This window comes from Echiichthys vipera (genome assembly GCF_963691815.1).
Source record: "Echiichthys vipera genome assembly, chromosome: 4".
NCBI lineage: Eukaryota > Metazoa > Chordata > Actinopteri > Perciformes > Trachinidae > Echiichthys > Echiichthys vipera.
The window spans coordinates 9,286,427-9,304,212 of record NC_139829.1 but is presented as its reverse complement, the minus strand read 5'-3'; the positions used below and the strand labels follow the sequence as shown (position 1 = coordinate 9,304,212).

The following is a 17,786-nucleotide window of genomic DNA, read 5'->3' as shown; positions in this document are numbered from 1 at the left end:
GCATGCGCAATGCTTTATACCAAAGCACAAGGGACCCTTAAGTTTTGTTGCCTAACCCCAACCAAATGAAGCTTAGCGTAACTTCAACTCTAAAGACTATTTAATGTTACTCACTCATTCTTATCCCTCCCTCTTCTCTGGCTACCTTTTTACAGCTGATTAGGAGCGTTTACTCTTTTAGTTCAGCCACAAGCTCTATTGGGCAATCACATCTTTGCTCTAAACTTCATTTATCACCATCAATACCAGAGTCTAGACTCCATCTGGGTTTATTCTACACTACTCACAGCTTCTCTAAGAGGCTGTTCTCATTCCCAGGGCGTCCAATACCGCCGTTTTGTCAAGGCCCTCAGCTTTTGACAAGGACGCACGTGAGTGCAAAATGAATAAGGTAAACCTGTCTGCTGAGATGAAGGACCGCTTAAGAATACCAAACGCAGTGTAAGGAGGCAGATTGGGGTGGTGGATGGGTCAAACAAATACCGGACTTTCACCCAGTAGAACGCAATACCACGATTCGTGTCCCGTTCATGTCAAGCGCATCACACAGGAAGCACAACCCCACCCACAATCTTTTTCCTTACCATAATCAAGTAGTTTTGTTGCCTAACCATGCAGTTTTATGTGAGTTCAAGTCTTCCCCATGCTTAAAACAGCAACTGGAGCGGAATTCATTTCACGCACAGGGCTACCCAGGGCATCACCAAGTGATGCCAAAGACTCCTGACGAGACATCACTATGTTATGAGTTGGGAAGAGAACAGGTTGTCTCTAACTCCAATGAAATATTATGAGGCCACGATGGGATGGGGTCTAATCGCCAAAGACATTTCTCATTATCGTCTCTATTGTGCACGCCAATAAAAATCCTAATGTCAAATTAAGTCTTTCCTTATTGAAGTAATTTTGTTTGAACTGACAATGTTAACCATGTTAACACCATAGTGGATGGCCACAGTTTGATACGTAGGGCTACCCTGTGTGTATCTTATTTCTATTATTGTACCATTGCTGGCTCATTGGGGAATGTTGGATCTGTAACTATATCTATAGGGGAATATGCCATGACATAACTTCTGTTGTGATTTGGTGTTATATAAATACAATTGACATGACTTCTTGAAAATGTAGTCTACAGTGTTACCAAACATCCATTCTTCATTGACTAAAACACTAAATAACTCAGTCTTCTCTGATAATTCAACAGAACAAAACAAGCAAATTTTCTTCGTCTGATTTACCCTTTATTGCCAACAAAGATAAAAACAACATGGCTAACATCATTAGTAACAGTGTTTTTCCAAGTCAGAAATATCTCCACATTAACTCATCACAGACCATGAAAAGAGCCAGAAGCTAGAAGATTGCTGGCCAGTGATTCCACACTTCCCGCCATGAAACAATGTCCCCACCCACTGTTTCGGTTTGTGGGAATCATCCTGAGAGGGATCTCTGTTGTGGGCTGACAATGACAGCACATTTGACTCATGCTCAAAAAGGGCTGCTAATGGTAAATGAGTATCAGCACTATTTCATATTTACTACTCAAATGAAGCCTCTAAGCAACAAGTTTTCTCAGACTGGAATGACTGATCTTAAATATCAACTTGGAAAATAGTTGGCTCTGGGCAATTGCTTTACTGAAACAGAGAAATCAAATTATTTGAACGTTTTCTTAACATTTGGAAGTGGTGCGTTTCTTTTCAGAGTTTCTGAGCCTGATCTTCAGAGAGTTGTAGAAAGTTGCCACCACACTGAATAAACTTCAAGCCGAATGCTCTTTTTGTGCATAAACAACTCCAGGGGTTTTTAGCTTTGTGGGGTATATTGAGGCCAGACTTGTTTTTACACTGTACCTCTTTTTTCCCCCACACCAAAGTCTACAACATTGCAAACAGCTTCTGACAGGCATCTTTTTAGTTTCCTCCATTCCAGGGAATGAAATGTAAGGACCACAATCCACCATATGCAAAATGTAAACTGCTGATGAGAAACACACTTTGGGGATGCAAACTTTGGTATGACTACGTTGTTTACAAGAGGTGAACAAAAACAACATGAAAAGCGTCTTGACGTCATGTTTAATTTCAACAGCTAAACATTTTATGGCCAAAACATAGTGTCACATGTATCCAGTGACACATTTCATGAACTGAGTTTCAGGCCACAGAATGCAGGAACTATGCAGAACTATGCATGTCTGCAGGTTTACTGTTTCAAGCTGTAAACAAGGCGAGCGCCTAAGCAGTCCCTGCTAAAATACCACGTTGTGCTGATTTTTGGCAGGTCTCTCACTACATCTCAGTCCCAATTATGAAATGAAACTAGTCAGGGAAAACTGTGTCCTCCATGCAATGTTCTAAAACTCAATCCAGAAAGCATGACAAATCCTTGCCTGCATATCTTATGAAAATGAAGGAAAAGAAAAAGTCGGAAGATTCCGGTTCGCATTCAGAGGATTACACCGTGCTGCACAGTCAGACTCTACACAGGAGTAGTAGCGAGAGATTACTGCAGACTGTATTTGAATTATATTTATTAGAATGTGTTACAGTTGTAGTCAGTGAACTTTAGAAATGTATATGTTGTATGCTTACAAAAACATCTTTCTGTATGCCAGAAATTAGATAGTAGACGGTATACTTGTACAGAGTGGTCTAACGCATACTCATCGTGATCACCATAGGCCATCTTGCATTTCCTCAGCCAAGAACAAATCAATTTCAAAACGCAGTCCTTTAGAGCTTTCAGACAGTGGAACTCATCACCCACAAACATTAAACTTAAGCGTGTTGTATAGTTTGTTTGATAACCCCTGTACATGCATTGTTTCAGTTGATTAGTCTTGCATTGCCAGACAATGCTCCAGCTGTGGAGTATTCCTTTATTTCTTTAAACCAATCACAATCATCTTGGGCGGCTCTAAGCCCCTGATGCAGCAACAGTGTCCGTGCCAAACAGAATGCGGAAGCAACATCTAGCACAGTACATCTGTCAGGGGTTATACTCGCTCAATGCATCCAGTGAGCCAGACTAAAATTAATTGATATCTTGATTGCTTTCACTTTTAAATGTCTCATTCCGGGCTAGGACTGACAGGAGTCAGTCAATGTGTGAAGGTCCGAAAATTTCAGCGCACAGACCTGCACACACGGGACTTGGCAAAGGAGATAAGCAGGGCACAGTGCCACATGGCTGTGGACTTACATGATGAGTGTTTGCAGCCTTTGCAGAAGTACCAGTCAGCAGGGAATAAATGTCAGAGGTGTATGATTGAGAGTTTAATCTGACATTTTTGTCAAAAGTAAAATGCAGTTAATGATCATACTAAATTTTGAAGCTATTGCATTACATTGACAATTGGAATGGGTGGAATAGGGTAAAACAAGTATTTTCTTAATGCTCATCACAATTTCTTAGAGCATGTGGTGACATCTTAAAATTCCTTGTTTTGTCTGTCCAACAGTACAAAATCCAAAGATTTATGATGATGATATATGATTTATGATTTAAAACAGAGAAAAGCATCAAATAATCAAATTTGAGAAACTGGAACCAATGAATGTTTAACATTTTTATTTGGAAAATGAATGAAAACAGTTTCCTATTCATTTTCTGATTATCGACTAATTTAGTTTGATTTTGGACTAATTTCAGCCCAATTTAATTTTTTTATTTTAGGGTATATACAGCATGTTGATGACAGCCGTTCAACAGTTCAGAATCCTGTCTGAAGGACAGGACTGAAACAAAGTTAAGCTCCTCTTCGCTACCGCATGAATATGAATAACAAGCGATTAACTTAACGGTGCTTTGGCTTCTGAGTATTCTCAATTAGCTGAACGGAGGACGGTGATAGGAATACTTATGAGATCTTCAACTTTGTGGGTTCAGACGTGCTGAGGTGGTTCATAATCATATTAAGGCTGCATGAAAGAGAAAAGGACCTTAAATGTCCCTGCGATATTAAACGCACACTCACAAGCAGGTATATGCATGCACACACAGAGATACCACAAGCAAGAGTATCTAGACAGTAAACAATATCTGCCTCTGGGGCCGAAGAATGTGGGCTAACTAGTTACAAAAGTGAGTGAAGTCTTGAAGGTGAGAAAATAAACGATTGTGAGTTTGTCATCTCATGCACTTAATTTAATAGGATATAAACTGAGCAGACTCTACTTGCACCAGATTAAATGATCATGAAAAAGCACTGCATGTTGCAATCATTGAATATTAAGATGATTTTAATTACGGCACTAATGTCAGAAAATGTAAAAGATGAGACGGACTCAGGTCTGGTCTTGTATTATCTGATACGGCTTCATTTGAAAGGTATCTGTGCACTACTACTACAGACTGCATACACACACACACACACCCACACACACAAATCCTTATATGAAACCCCACGTACACAGAGCAGAGACGTAATTCCTTCTTTATCATATCTGTGCATCGGACAAGTTCCACAGTGCAGGATAAGTAGAAAGGGGGGGGGGGGCACAAACCAAGCGTGGAGGAATATGTGCCTTTTGAAGTTGCCTTTCTTCTAAGAACTAGCTTTGGCGTAACGTGGCTAGTTAAGCAGATCATTAAGCGTAATGGTTGTGGAGGATTGTAGAGCTTTATCTCTGAGCGAAAGAACAAAGTTCTTGATGATCTGGGGGGATTCTGGAGCTGGATTTGATGGGAATTCCATTGCCTGCTGGGACAGTTTACTTGTGCTAACAGACAGGTGCTATCATAAATCTAGAGTCAAGGAATTACTCACTCAGCTTTACATACTGAGACTTAAGGTACATGGGGATAAAGTCATCCTTTGATAGATTATATCTAGTGACTGAAGGTTCTCCTTTGGACAGACGCCATAATGTCTGGCAGTGACTTGTGACAATTAATTAATGACTCGATGAAATACATTTCATATTATGGAGATTTTTTTTTTGTAAAACCTGTCCAAATCCAAAGAGTTTATCGCCTTTGCCAGCTCAGTATTGGGTAAATAAAAGACCACACATTAACAAAACATGTGGCTTTAAATGGGATCTGATTGAAGCAGATGAAATCAAATCACAAGGGCTGCAGGTCGCAGTCAACTTTGTTAAAAAAGAGATTAACTTCTTCAAAGGGAAACAAACAACCAGGAGAGAGAACAATTTCATCTTTGCATGTCGTGAAGAAATGACGCACCATGAAGGACATCTTTATTCATGAGAACACTTGATCTGCACATAAAACGCTTTTGAAAAATGGTTTGTATTCCTTTCAGTTGAGAAACCAGAGGGGAATGTTGTTTGAGGATTATCACCACTAAAATGATTTCTCGGGATGAGAATGAGCTTTGAAATTATTCCCCCTGCAGGCATGAAAGGCGAACGCAAACAGTTCTTCATTTATTTTCTCCTCTCACTTCTCTTTTGTCAGTGCCCTCCACTGCATTTGAATCACTCCTCATCTGGAAATCGCTTCCACCCAGTTCTCTTGTTTATGAAAACACAAGTTTCCAAGAGCCTGCAATGAATTTATATTTGGTACAAGCTACGTAGTGCATCTCACTCCCCTGGCAATGTGCCCTTCCACAAGCTTTCCATGGAGGTTTGTCCCCCCTGGTTTCCACAGTGCCGACTGATTGATTTGCTCTTTAATGGCTTCCTGTGTTGGGCATGGTCTCGGATGAACATCTGTAAGGGTGGATTGGGCATGCCGGGTCTGTTTTGCTCTGCTATGCTCATCTGTGGTGTAGTAAAGTGAGGTATCTGCCTTTTCTGTGGCCTGGGAGAATGACGTGCTCCATTATAAAAAGAACTGACTCCAATGAAAAATGAGACTTGGGCCTTAACGGCCACTGGTCGCTGAGCGAATTACATTGCCTCAGGGGATGAAGTTCAGCCTCTGATGTTGATGAGTGAGGAGGGGGAACACTAGTAGCTGGCCTGAGTGATAAAGTTATACTGAGTGTTAATGTCAAGAGCAGTTTGTGTTTGAAGAGCCACTTCTGTGAGTCCTCACAGACACTGAGGTTCAGCTTTGGGTCGTACAGTGGACTTCGGTGTTGAGTCCTGCATGTCAATAGAGACAGCGCTCAACAGATCAGTAACACTGCTTAAAATCAGAGTAAATTAAGCTTGCAAATATTTATTTTGAATCTTCAGAATTCAACAGCACTGAAGCAAATCACAGAAAATTGGAAAATGAAGTCGAGGGTATATTAGTTGAAAAATCCACTTCATGAAGTTAAATAATGGAGATATGAACTCATATCATTTAGGATATTTTAGAAAAAGAGTGATGGGACATTAGAACATTTTTTACAGAAAGTTTCCAATTAGTTACTTTCATCTTTAAAACAGAAGATAAAAAACGTTATTTTTTTTTACTGTATTGGTGCAATGTTTTATTTTATTTGAATATTTATTTGTATATTTATGCTGTATATTAAAGCTGCAGTCGGCAAGTCCGGCAGATCAAGTTGACTCTCACTCAAATTTTGAATGTTTACAAATCTCACGCCCCTCCCCCTCTACCACCGAGCTCCTCTGCTCTCTCCAATCGAGTGCTCGTCAGTGTGCGTGCTACAAATTCCTCTGAACGCGCCTGTGTCTTCTCTCATAAATAAACAGCATGGAGTACATGCTACATGGAGGTAGGCTGGCTAACTTACTCATAGATAGCAACTGCTAACGCCATTTACCGTATGCCTAGCTTGAGGCGTGTGCCTGTGATATTGTAACATGGGGGGGGGGGGGGGGGGCTGTGGCGTGTGCACAAACTGTGTCTGAGAGTCAGCTCTGCGCTGCGTGGACAGGATGACACGGGTGCTGTCGAATTTTGCAAAACAAACAACAGGCTCTATGTGCACGTAGAGGCGCAGTTTGAGATTTTTGTTATCTGTCTTTCAAGAGATTTTGACTTTATGTCACAAGCTAATGATCAGCTGTGAAAGATGATTTTATTTTGAACTGCTTAACTCTTTTAGGATTGTCCTTGCTTTGCACAAAGGGAATATAAGAATAAAGTACGACAACAACAAAAAATCAAGCTTGTGTTTTTATCTACCTTAGGATTAGTTGACTTTGCTCAAGTCTTCTCCCCAACATTAACAGAATCAAACACAAAACTCTGTTTACAGAACACCTTAATCCTGAAATCCGTCTTTATTTCAACCTACGCCTTAAAATTAGGAGTTAACATCAGAAGGCGCTGCTCAACCATGAGGTATTAAGAGGTAAGGGACAAAGCACACCTGCAAAGCTGGAGTTGACATGAAACAAAAAAAAAAAAAAAAACACGAACCCAAAACAAAAGCCTCATCTAAAAGCCACTTCAGTAGCCTTTCTACATAATCCCGGGATGTGGAGCAGATCTGAGAAACGGGAAAAGTCCCACGTGAAATCAACAGGTTTCCACAGAACACATCGGTATTTAGTTGCGTTTAAATTTACTTGAACTAATTACACCGCATTGTTGGGATGATAAGAGAGCATAAACATTCAGGGGTTAGAACAGGCCTCCACAGAGATGAAAACCCTCTACTTTCATCCATACGCAATTAATCAACATCTGACTCTGCAAACAGACGCAGCAGCTTGCTCCATTGCCTCTCTTATAAGCATTGACTGACACATAAAAGCAGGGAAATTCGCACCCAGTTAGGAGATTATACAGTCATATCTGAGCCGATACTTTAAAAGACCTCAGAAAGCGACACACAGGGAGGCTTACTTCTTTGTGGGGGTATCAGGACACGTTTCATGACCAGGTAAAGCCACATGCAAAGCTAATGCACGTGTACTTATTAATGCTCATACAGGACATTACTGTGCTTTTATGTGAAAAACAATAGGGTCCCAAGAGTCCCTGAGGCATGACAGGGCAGCAACAACAGTCAGTGTCTGCACAAGCTGCTAATAGATAGAGCATTGCACAACCACTAGTTAGGAAACAGTGTTCACATGTGACAAAAACTTCAAAGCCTTCCAAGTCCAGCAGGCCAGGTTATTTCAATTAGCCTCCAACAAGAACCCTTCTTCTTCCCCAGCTGGACCCCCACCTATCACTCCCAGGGATCAGGCACACAGGACCCTGTCACCCTGTTTCCTTTTACCCCCCAAAGGGCTTTGTTTTGGAAAAGGAGAAGTGAGTCAGGTTCAAAGTAGAGGAGAAGACCGCGGGGTAACATGAGATGATGGTTTCGTTAGTCTGTCGCGGCTGTGCCAGATGATGAATGCCTGCTGGTTTGACGATGGGGGATGATTCTTTATTTCTGAGCAATTACCGTACACACAGATGCACACACACAGAAAACAGACCACTGGATAAACAGTCAGTTCGTTAAATTTTCTTTTTTTCAAACGGGCTTTAACGTAATTTAAAAATTGACTGACTTTTATGTAAACGATTCGTGAATTTCCAGGAAACTCCAAAGAATGTGACGTTTTTCTCCTCAGTACCTCACCTTTCTTCAGCTCACCCATGACCAACAGTGATAACTAAATGGAGTCAAACCAACACATGCTGTTCTTACGTTATACATTTTGCAGCAACAGCAGAGAGATGGACCTAACGTTGGCAGTTTTGCTGTACAACGGCAGCAACTAGTTTACTGATCTGATCAGCTTCATGCAGAGTAGCAAGTTAGAGCTAGCTGGCTAACGTTAGCTTGCTTGCTAATGTTAGCTCACTGAAACCTATGCTGGTTGTGGCTACACAGCATGAATCGGCTGATGAGCGACTTGCTAAAAGTAAGCTAGTGTTATTCTTAATATGATCGTAATTCATTTTACAGCATTATAGCAACATGATGTTGATCAATTATGTTCAGTCTCACTGTTTGTTATCTATGGAGTGTACGAACAGGGTCATCCCTATGTTCCCTAGGTCAGGACGCTTTTTCCCCAAAAGGGTCCCATGTATCCCGGTCACATAAGCCTATGCCTCCGCTGATTTAATTTTGCATTTTTTTAGGGTTAGGGGTTACGGTTAGGGTCAAGGTTAGGGTCTAGATCGGCCTATTTGCCGGTGAATTTGGTACTGATTTTTGAAAAAAATAACAGACCGGGGAACATGGGGCCATTTCTGTGAAGACCGGGGAACATTGGACCTTTTTCTTAAAAAAGGGTCTGATGGTCCCCGGTCATATAGAAAGTGGGGAACATAGGACCCGGGGAACATAGGTACGCTCCCGTATGAACAATAGGATGCTGACTTAAGTTCACTAATAACTTATAACAAAGGTTTTCTGAAAGTTACACAGAGAACCTTTAAAGGATAAAACCAACCAGGATCTTAACGCAACATCATTTATTGATTCTTTCATTGTTTTTTCATTACATCCTTTATAGATGCATTCAATCATTATGGATCATCAAATACAGATAAGTAAGAGTGCAAAAGAATTTCAGAAAGCAAGTGTTGATATAGTGCAAAAAGGCGACCTTTATGTTACATTTGTGGATTTTTCTTTCTCAGTCACTCAGCAAAACCCTTCGTTTGACTGAAGGCTGTGAGCCCACACAAAGGCTGCATGTGAGTTCAAAGTCTTTCAACCAAAAAAATGACCGGGTTCACTTCACATTTGACATGAACATGAGCACATCTGGTCCTATTTTAAACTGAACAGGAGAAGGGAGTGTTGATTGTAATGATGATATCTCATGGTAGTATTTATACAGTTCCCTCTCTAGCAAAGATCGGACGTTCAGTCATGCAAAAAGGGGAATATAAAAACAATCATCAGGATTTTTCCTTTACCTCAATGCCCTCAATCCTCACCCCATGTGCCATTTACCGCGGCCTGGAGGTTTTCCAAACTAAACAAGAGGGAAAACATTGGGCTAAACAACACGCTGAGTAGCGCCTGAGGTTTTCTACTGATAAGGTCGACAGGTCAAGAGAACAACAACTGCATATGATTTACAAATGCTCAGATTTTAACATATTTGTCCAATTAGTTTCAATGTGGAGTGGTGCGATCCATAATCCAAAAGAACTTTAATGGTTTAGCAAGTTTGTTCTTGAGTCACCATGTGGTCCTCTTTTTTCTCTCTGAAAACACAAATGGAAGAAGAGTCACTGAAACAACACTGACGCAGAATTAAAAAAGCAACCAGAGGAAACATTTTTACACCACCACCGCTTCTATTTAGGTATCTCCTTCAAACATACTTCAAAGCTGATTATCCTCACCTTTCCAGGGTTATTTTGGGGGAAATGGCCCTCTAGACTGCATGCCCTGTTGCTCCAAGGGAGTTGAATAAAGGACGTAATGGGGAACACTTGTTTAATCAAAACTGACTGCAGGAAAAATTGTCTGGTGACCTTGAATCAGGGCAGGGATCATTTTCAACTCGGTCCTTAATAACAGCACTTTATTGCTCTTATTAATAGAGTTTTATTAACGGCGCATATAAAACTTAGTTGCTCATTAGGGACACTTGCAAAACAGGAACATTAATGTTGAAGGGCAGATGTACAGAGCCCTCCCATGATATTTGATCTAGTAACGCATTAGTTGGTTTTTGACACATATCCGTTACTGTACAGCGAAGATTAACAAGCTCAGGAGGGTCGAATTGTCCTTTGAATTTGATCGAGCAGCGACCACAAGGAGACACGTTCTGCTGTGAGCATCTGCTCAATGGCTGATTAATTCAACACCCACCATGTTGCACTTTACTCAATCTGTATCTCACCAGAAATATCAATTTTTTTTAATATTGTGCATGTTCCTTTAAAGATAGATTCACATGTTTTAAAGTCTGTCTTAAAACAATAGTCACTTACCCATGCAGCATGTGCAGTGAAAGGGTTGGTCATTGTACCTGCTCCTGATAGCTGACAGCCCATTCTCATTCCCAGGGCGTCAAATACCACTGTTTTGTCGTGGCACCCTGCTTTTGATACTGATGCGCAAGGCACTCTTGAGCATCTGTATGAAACGCAGCAGGCTTTTTACCGCAGACAAATCTGCAGCATACTAGACGCTCAGAGCAAGTGCTCCAGAAGTAAGAACAGCAAAGTCTGCGTAGGGAGGAGGCAGAAAGACAGGACAGCGTTTTGGGTCCCATTCATGTCCCATGAGTCAATTTTGTTACTTATTTTAATCCCACCCAATATCTTATCCTAACCCTTACCAAGTGGTTTTGTTGCCAAATCAAACACAGGATTAGGCCGTTTGTGTCCAGTGCGTCACTGTAGTTACGACACCTTTTTTAACCCAACCCAAAATCTTTTTCTTACCCTAACCAAGTGGTTTTGTTGCCTAAACATTTTAATAAACATTAAATAAACTTTTTTTTTATTCACAATGTTAACCACATGTTCCCCGTATTTAAAACAACGACTGTACTGGAGTGTCACAATTTGACACGCTGGGACGCCAAAGGATCCTGACAAAAAGTTCATACGTGACAAGTTGAAAAAAAACACACACTGTAGTTCAGCTGAAGCCAATGTGAGGCTTCAGCCGTCTCGAGTTAGTCCAATCACATGATGATGTGATTATCTTCCAACAGCCTTTATAAATATGAAATCCCTCCAGTGCAGCTCAGCAGGGCAACACAAAGGAGTTTTGTACCCAAAAAAAATTACTTTAGAAGATGCACAATTGATTTTCTATCTCCCTGCTGAGGGCTTTTTTTCTTCTCTTTCATTTTTTACTGTGTATATTTTGTCCTCCATCCATTTGATTGGAAGCACATTAGGAAAGAGCAGCAGGAAGGATTACAGCAAGCAAAAACAGTTTCTAACTATTTTAAAATTAAAAATGAATACCTAGAATGCCAACGATGGACACATGGTACATTGTATTACCCACATCCTGGTGTAATATTAATCATGTCCAAATGGGACTTTTTGACTATATAACAATAACAATAATAATAATAATAACAATAATAATAATAATAAGTCACTCGCGAAATAAACACCTAAAACAATAAGCTTTAATGTTGAACAGAAGCACAAACTTTCATTCCACTCAGAGATCACCACCCATGAGTCAATCTCAATAATCCCTGACTATTTATGGACACAACTTCTGCATTGTTTTTGAGAAGTCCTATCATATATTTTTGTTTTCAAACACCCGAAGTGTGACATGTTACCAGAATTCCCTGGCATTTGGTGTTGAGACAATTTTCCCACTTTGCTAAATGTTCTTCCTCCCACACTTCTTCGATCCATTTCAAACTCTTTACCGTGTTCAGACAAAGTCCCCCTCTACCTTTTTGATGTGTCATATTCCCAAGACATGATGGTACACACACACACACACACACACACACACACACACACACCTTATGGTGTAATGACTTTCTTACTCCTGTGGTGAGTTGCCAGAAGACCTGTCGAAACCTGCGGAGTAACCTTAGATGTGGAAAGTACCCCTACAAGTCTGAGTCTGAGACACAGGTTACTGAGGCAAAGAGCCTTCACTATCTACCTGACACAGACACACACACACACACACACACACACACACACACACACACACACACACACACACACACACACACACACACACACACACACACACACACACACACACACACACACACACACACACACACACACACACACACACACACACACACACACACACACACACACACACACACAGAGTTGTGTAGTATCACTGCTTCTTTCCCCCAGACATGCAACCCAGACATGATCTGAAATACAGTAAGACCCCCACAACTTCCATCCTGCTATGCTTCTGATGTTGGGAGGAATGAATGTGTCTGCACTTGTTGGTGGGAGAGTGTGTGTTCATGTGTGTCAGTGTGACCACTCATACTCAAAGAATGTATAAGTTTTCCCTTCACGCATTTAGGCTACTGTATGCACACACTGTTCCCTGGCTGTGTGTGTGTCCCGGCCAGATCTCCTATACAGGAATGTGTACGAGCATGTCGTGTGTGTGTGTGTGTGTGTGTGTGTGTGTGTGTGTGTGAGATCACCTCCCTCACATCTGCAGACCTCTTGACACTCTTCGTCTCTTTTTACACCTGGCCTCCCGTGATCAAGGCTTAAAGAGAGGGCAGGTGTGCTTGCTCCTTGCCCTCACGGCTTGAAAACATGGCAGTTTGATCGGCCGACTGCCCCAAGTGTTTCTGGGAGCGGGATGTGTCTCATGACTCCTGACATCCATCTTTTTTTCCCCCTGCCCAAGTTATGGCAGGGGAAAGCCCAAATGAAGTCTATGAGCCCATAAAAACAGGCCTTTAATTTGCTTGTGTACGCCCAGGAGCACTATTAGCCTCTCGTTTCTCTAGACTGCAGTCATAGGTATGATCCTGCAGGGCATATGGGTTTATTTGGCTTGATCAGATCAGAAAGAAATTTTATGAGTAACGGTTAAGAGGCTGGGACATGTTGGATATCAAACAGACAGGTGGAATTCATTGCTTTTGTGTTTTCATGTCTTTGTTGGCGGTGCAAAGAGGTTTTGACTGTTAGGAGGAAATGGGAGGGGAGATGTCTAGCTATGTACCGGTTTTCACAAGATAACAACTGCCTCCTAATTCCAACATATAATCTATCTATTCAAAGACAGAATGTAAGATATATGGGCAGCTATGGCTGGAGGCCTACCTTTATTACAGTGTTTGTTTGACCAGCCACGGTGATGATGATCATCTTTGTACCGAGAGAGGGAAATTCTACAATCGTTTCAGTCTCACCTTAAAGTTCTAATCCTTAAATTGAAATTCTGGCTCAAAATAACACCAAACCTCTGCAGTAGCATGATAAGCGTCCCTACACATTAATCAAAGCATCAATAGGCTCCTTCCTTTTGGATTGCATTTGGTAATGGACTTGAATGGACTGTACTATGAGAGGAGCTGGTACCAGGGCCAGTTTGTAAGTCTTTCAAAATACTCTTTTAATAAACTCTGGGTTCACTAACTACGTTGTTGGTGCTTCGGTTAATGTGTAAAGACTCTTATCATGCTTCTGCAGAGGTTTGGTGTTATTTGGAGCAGTATTTATGGTTAAAAAAAGCCTTTAATGCCTTCACCGTGCTGCCCCGAGCTAAACAGTGTTAGCTACATTACATTACATTAATTACTAATAGCGACTGTCCGGGATATCTCCGTTAATAGTTGTTACACGGAAAAAAACGTCTCGATGGCTTATTTGATGAGTGCATTTGCCTAGAAAGACCCTGGGGTGATTTTACACCGGAATTTCACTTTAAGATAATCATGAAATGAAAAACAATTTTTGATAGATATACACTATATGGCTATATAGTGCATACTGTCGGCATTTGTTCAGCAATAGTCATTAATTGTATTTATATTCTGTAATTACCTGTCTATGTAGTAGTTGTCCTCGTTAGTGGAGAGTCCACCATTCCCACGCAGTATTTATATTGCCTCACAGACACATACAAGGAATTCATAAGAAATAATGCATGCATATGTAATCTAATGAGGCATGAGAACTGATAAGATTTTATTGATACCAATATCAGTCCTGCTTATGGGTTTGATTTTTTTTAATCCCGTTATTGATTCCTGGTCAGTTTCAGCTTCAATGTAACAGTTTTATTATATGAGTCTGAACACAGTGCAGATGAAATGAGAGAATATTTGTACAGCTTTCGTTTTCATTTAGGTTACCCTCGATAACGGATGTGCTGTTTTGTTGGAGAGCAGTGCCACTCCTGCGTAGAGTGTCAAATACACAGCTTTCTTACAGTTCAAGCCCATGTTGCGTAGAAAGACGTTTCAGCACATTGCTGGTGTTATCACCATTTTTAAAATGATCATTCTAAAGACATTATAAACAGCACTGTTGTCATCTTTTCTGCCTCTCTGCCATGACTCCTTCTTGTTGCCATTTTCCAGCAGCATTAATGCATCCGTTTGACGGCATTGTTTTGCTTTGTTTTGCTCGACTGCCGGCATCGATAAAAGGAATTGATAAGCTCGGAAGCATACAATTCTGATTGATCAGATGCAATTGTTTTTAATTTAATCTCACTGATTTCAGCCTCACTGCTTAGTGTGCACTATATTAACTGTATTGCTGACTGTACTGCTAATGCAAAAACATACTTTTTATTTTATCCTGTGTTTTATTAAAATCGAAACATGAGGTAGCTTTTATTTTGAAGTAGTCACAGGAAAAGCAACGTATTCGTGAATCATTGTCCATCAGAAATGCGTTTACAAAACAAGACAGCTTTGATTTTCCGGAAGAGGCACCAGCGAGTTGGTAGATGAAGAGCCACAGGCGACAGGCTGCACACCTCCAACGTCTCAGCAACCACCTTCTTACGGTGACCTGCTGTTGTGTGGAAAGCTACCACTCTCTTCTTTATGAAAACAACATCTGCTCTGTAAACAGATACACCAGTTGCTCCTCGGTTGTATTTCTGATAACGAAGCTCCTCGAGGAGTTTGTTCCCCCCCAGGGACCCGTAGTGTTACACCACACTTGCTGTTACCACGGTAACAATGACCATCAGCAAATCAACCTGGACTGAAATCTTGAGGATCAAAACTTTAAATTATCCGATAATCACGAATATGCTACCACCTATGTGTTGGGTAACATTTTAGCTTGTTGGATATCTAAATCAAACTTCTCGGCTTACCAGGAACGTGGAATTCGATATCCTAAAGGAGGTCAGTGGAGGAAGTAAAAATCGTAGATAGTGCCATATTATCTACAGTGTTGACTGGGTGATTAAAACTACCTATGAATGCTGCCTTTTCTTTTAAATAAAGAGAAAGAACGAATCTGCAGAAATGAAGTGTAAAAGACAATTATTTCATGTTTGGTTTCTTTATATTTCTTGTTTGCTATAATAGAATTCGTAGTGTTTCTGTAAAGTGAGTCATGTGTGAACTCACCTGTGTTGTTTCCTGTTGTGCAGGTGGATCATTAGTCCCATCGTGACCAGCGCTGAAAGGGAACCAACTGCGCCAAGTACAAACCCCAAATAATCATCTGTAAAAATCATAGAAACACAGAATCAATCACAGCTATTATCATCTTCATTATCATCTATCGTCTTCATCAGCTTTTAATATCTGGTTCAATACAAAGTAAAAAGGGCAACGTGGGAACCACTGATGTTAGAAGTAAAAAGCATGGGGGGGGGGGGGGGCTGAAAAGGAAAGTTCAATCAACGGTCATGGTTCCTTTGAGCAAGATATCTGGTGGAGCTGCTCAGTAGCCAATGGGAGAGGACTGTGGTTGAAGCTCCCAGGTATGGATGGGTGTAACAGTTTGGGCATGTAGCTAGTTCTGGCTGACATTTGCCATGCATGTCTGTTTTGTCTATAAAGGATTAAGGCGCAAAACACTAATGAACACAGTAGTGTCGGTCTTGATTACAGTAAATGAAAATGTGTAAATGTGTACGTGTCGGTTTGGATGGATGTGATAAATAATGTCACCTGCATTTCTAATCTATGGCAATCTAACCGACATAATCACTTTTTTTGTTGTATCCCATTTAGCACATAATATATTAGCAAAGGGTAGTTTTAATAATGCTAATGTAAGTGTGAGCATCTATTGTCTTGCTAAATTAGCTTGTGGGCTGGCTAGTGACAAAAAGTACTGATATATTTTTCTAAAGCAAATGAGCTGAATTTAGTTACGGTCTATTACAACTCAAACTGAAACTCGCAAAGGGCAAGAGTTGAGGTATTTATCCTGCAAACAGCACAGGTTAGCAGAGCAAAATCGACTTAAGAGCACAAATTTTGCACACATTGAGCAGAGCTGATTGAACAGCCATCCAACAAAAGGCCATTGTGTTCTGCCAGTATGTCAGCACAATGCATAAATCTTTTTTTTTTGTCAATTACCAAGGGGATCAAACAAAACAAAAATGAAACACTGGCATCAAAGACACATAATGAGCACAATGCTGGCCCATTTGCTGGATTTTCCCAGCAGTAACATTGTTTGCATGTAACACTGTGATCAAATTAGAACTTCTGAAGCTTTCCTTGGGGTCTTGGCAAGTTCACTCAACAGCTTTCCGATCTATTCGACTATTCATACAGTATACTGAGCCAGGAGTTATTTCTTTAAGGCAGGAAAATGTACACTCTGATAGTTCTGAGGAAAATAGTTACCAAAGTGCTGTTATCCCCTAATGCACGGATATATATCAAGTGTGGTGGATGTTTGTCAGGTAGACACTGCAGGTGCTGGTCCTTTAAAATGAAGTCTTGGAACATCAAACACACACACACACACACATGGCTGTAGATGCCCAGTGAAATACACACCCACATGTACAAATATTCCCTTAAGTTCCTAAACCAATCAGTTTCACTACACATGGCCAGGCTTTGGATGCAGCAGCACTGGCATCAAACTGCTGGAGGCCGAAGCCTTCGGCATCAGTGTGACAAGCTACACAAAGTATAATTGTATCGGGAGCGATGTGGAGGACCTGCAGTCAATCACTGCTAACATTCACTTTTCTCCGTTTTTTCTGCTGGCAAATCCCCAATGCTATCTCATTACACCACTGTACCCCCTACTGCATTGATCAAATAATAAAGCTCCAGGGAGCAATAGCACTCCGTTTGCACCAATACACTCCAAGTGTGGGGAGATTAACACATGACAAACATCAAGGGGTTGGATTGAACATGTTGAAGGAGGTGATGGAAAACAGAAGAAGATGTCAGTGTGTATCATTCAAACAGATTTACATTATTTTGCGTTACAGGCAATTCCTAAAACTGGCTACAAATTCATTTAAATTTCAACAGTGTTCCATCCCTTTTCCAGTGCTTATCTCC

At 40.8% G+C, this 17,786-nt stretch overlaps 1 protein-coding gene across 1 annotated transcript in view; it reads right to left on the bottom strand.

The window, feature by feature from the left end:
• kremen1 (kringle containing transmembrane protein 1) overlaps positions 1-15,955 on the bottom strand; it is a 92,750-nt gene extending 76,795 nt beyond the window's left edge. Inside the window, exon 1 of the mRNA XM_083912220.1 lies at positions 15,870-15,955. The gene's annotated coding sequence lies outside the window, so the exon portion shown is untranslated. The remainder of the gene's footprint in view (positions 1-15,869) is intronic.
• Between the last annotated feature and the right edge of the window lie 1,831 nt (positions 15,956-17,786).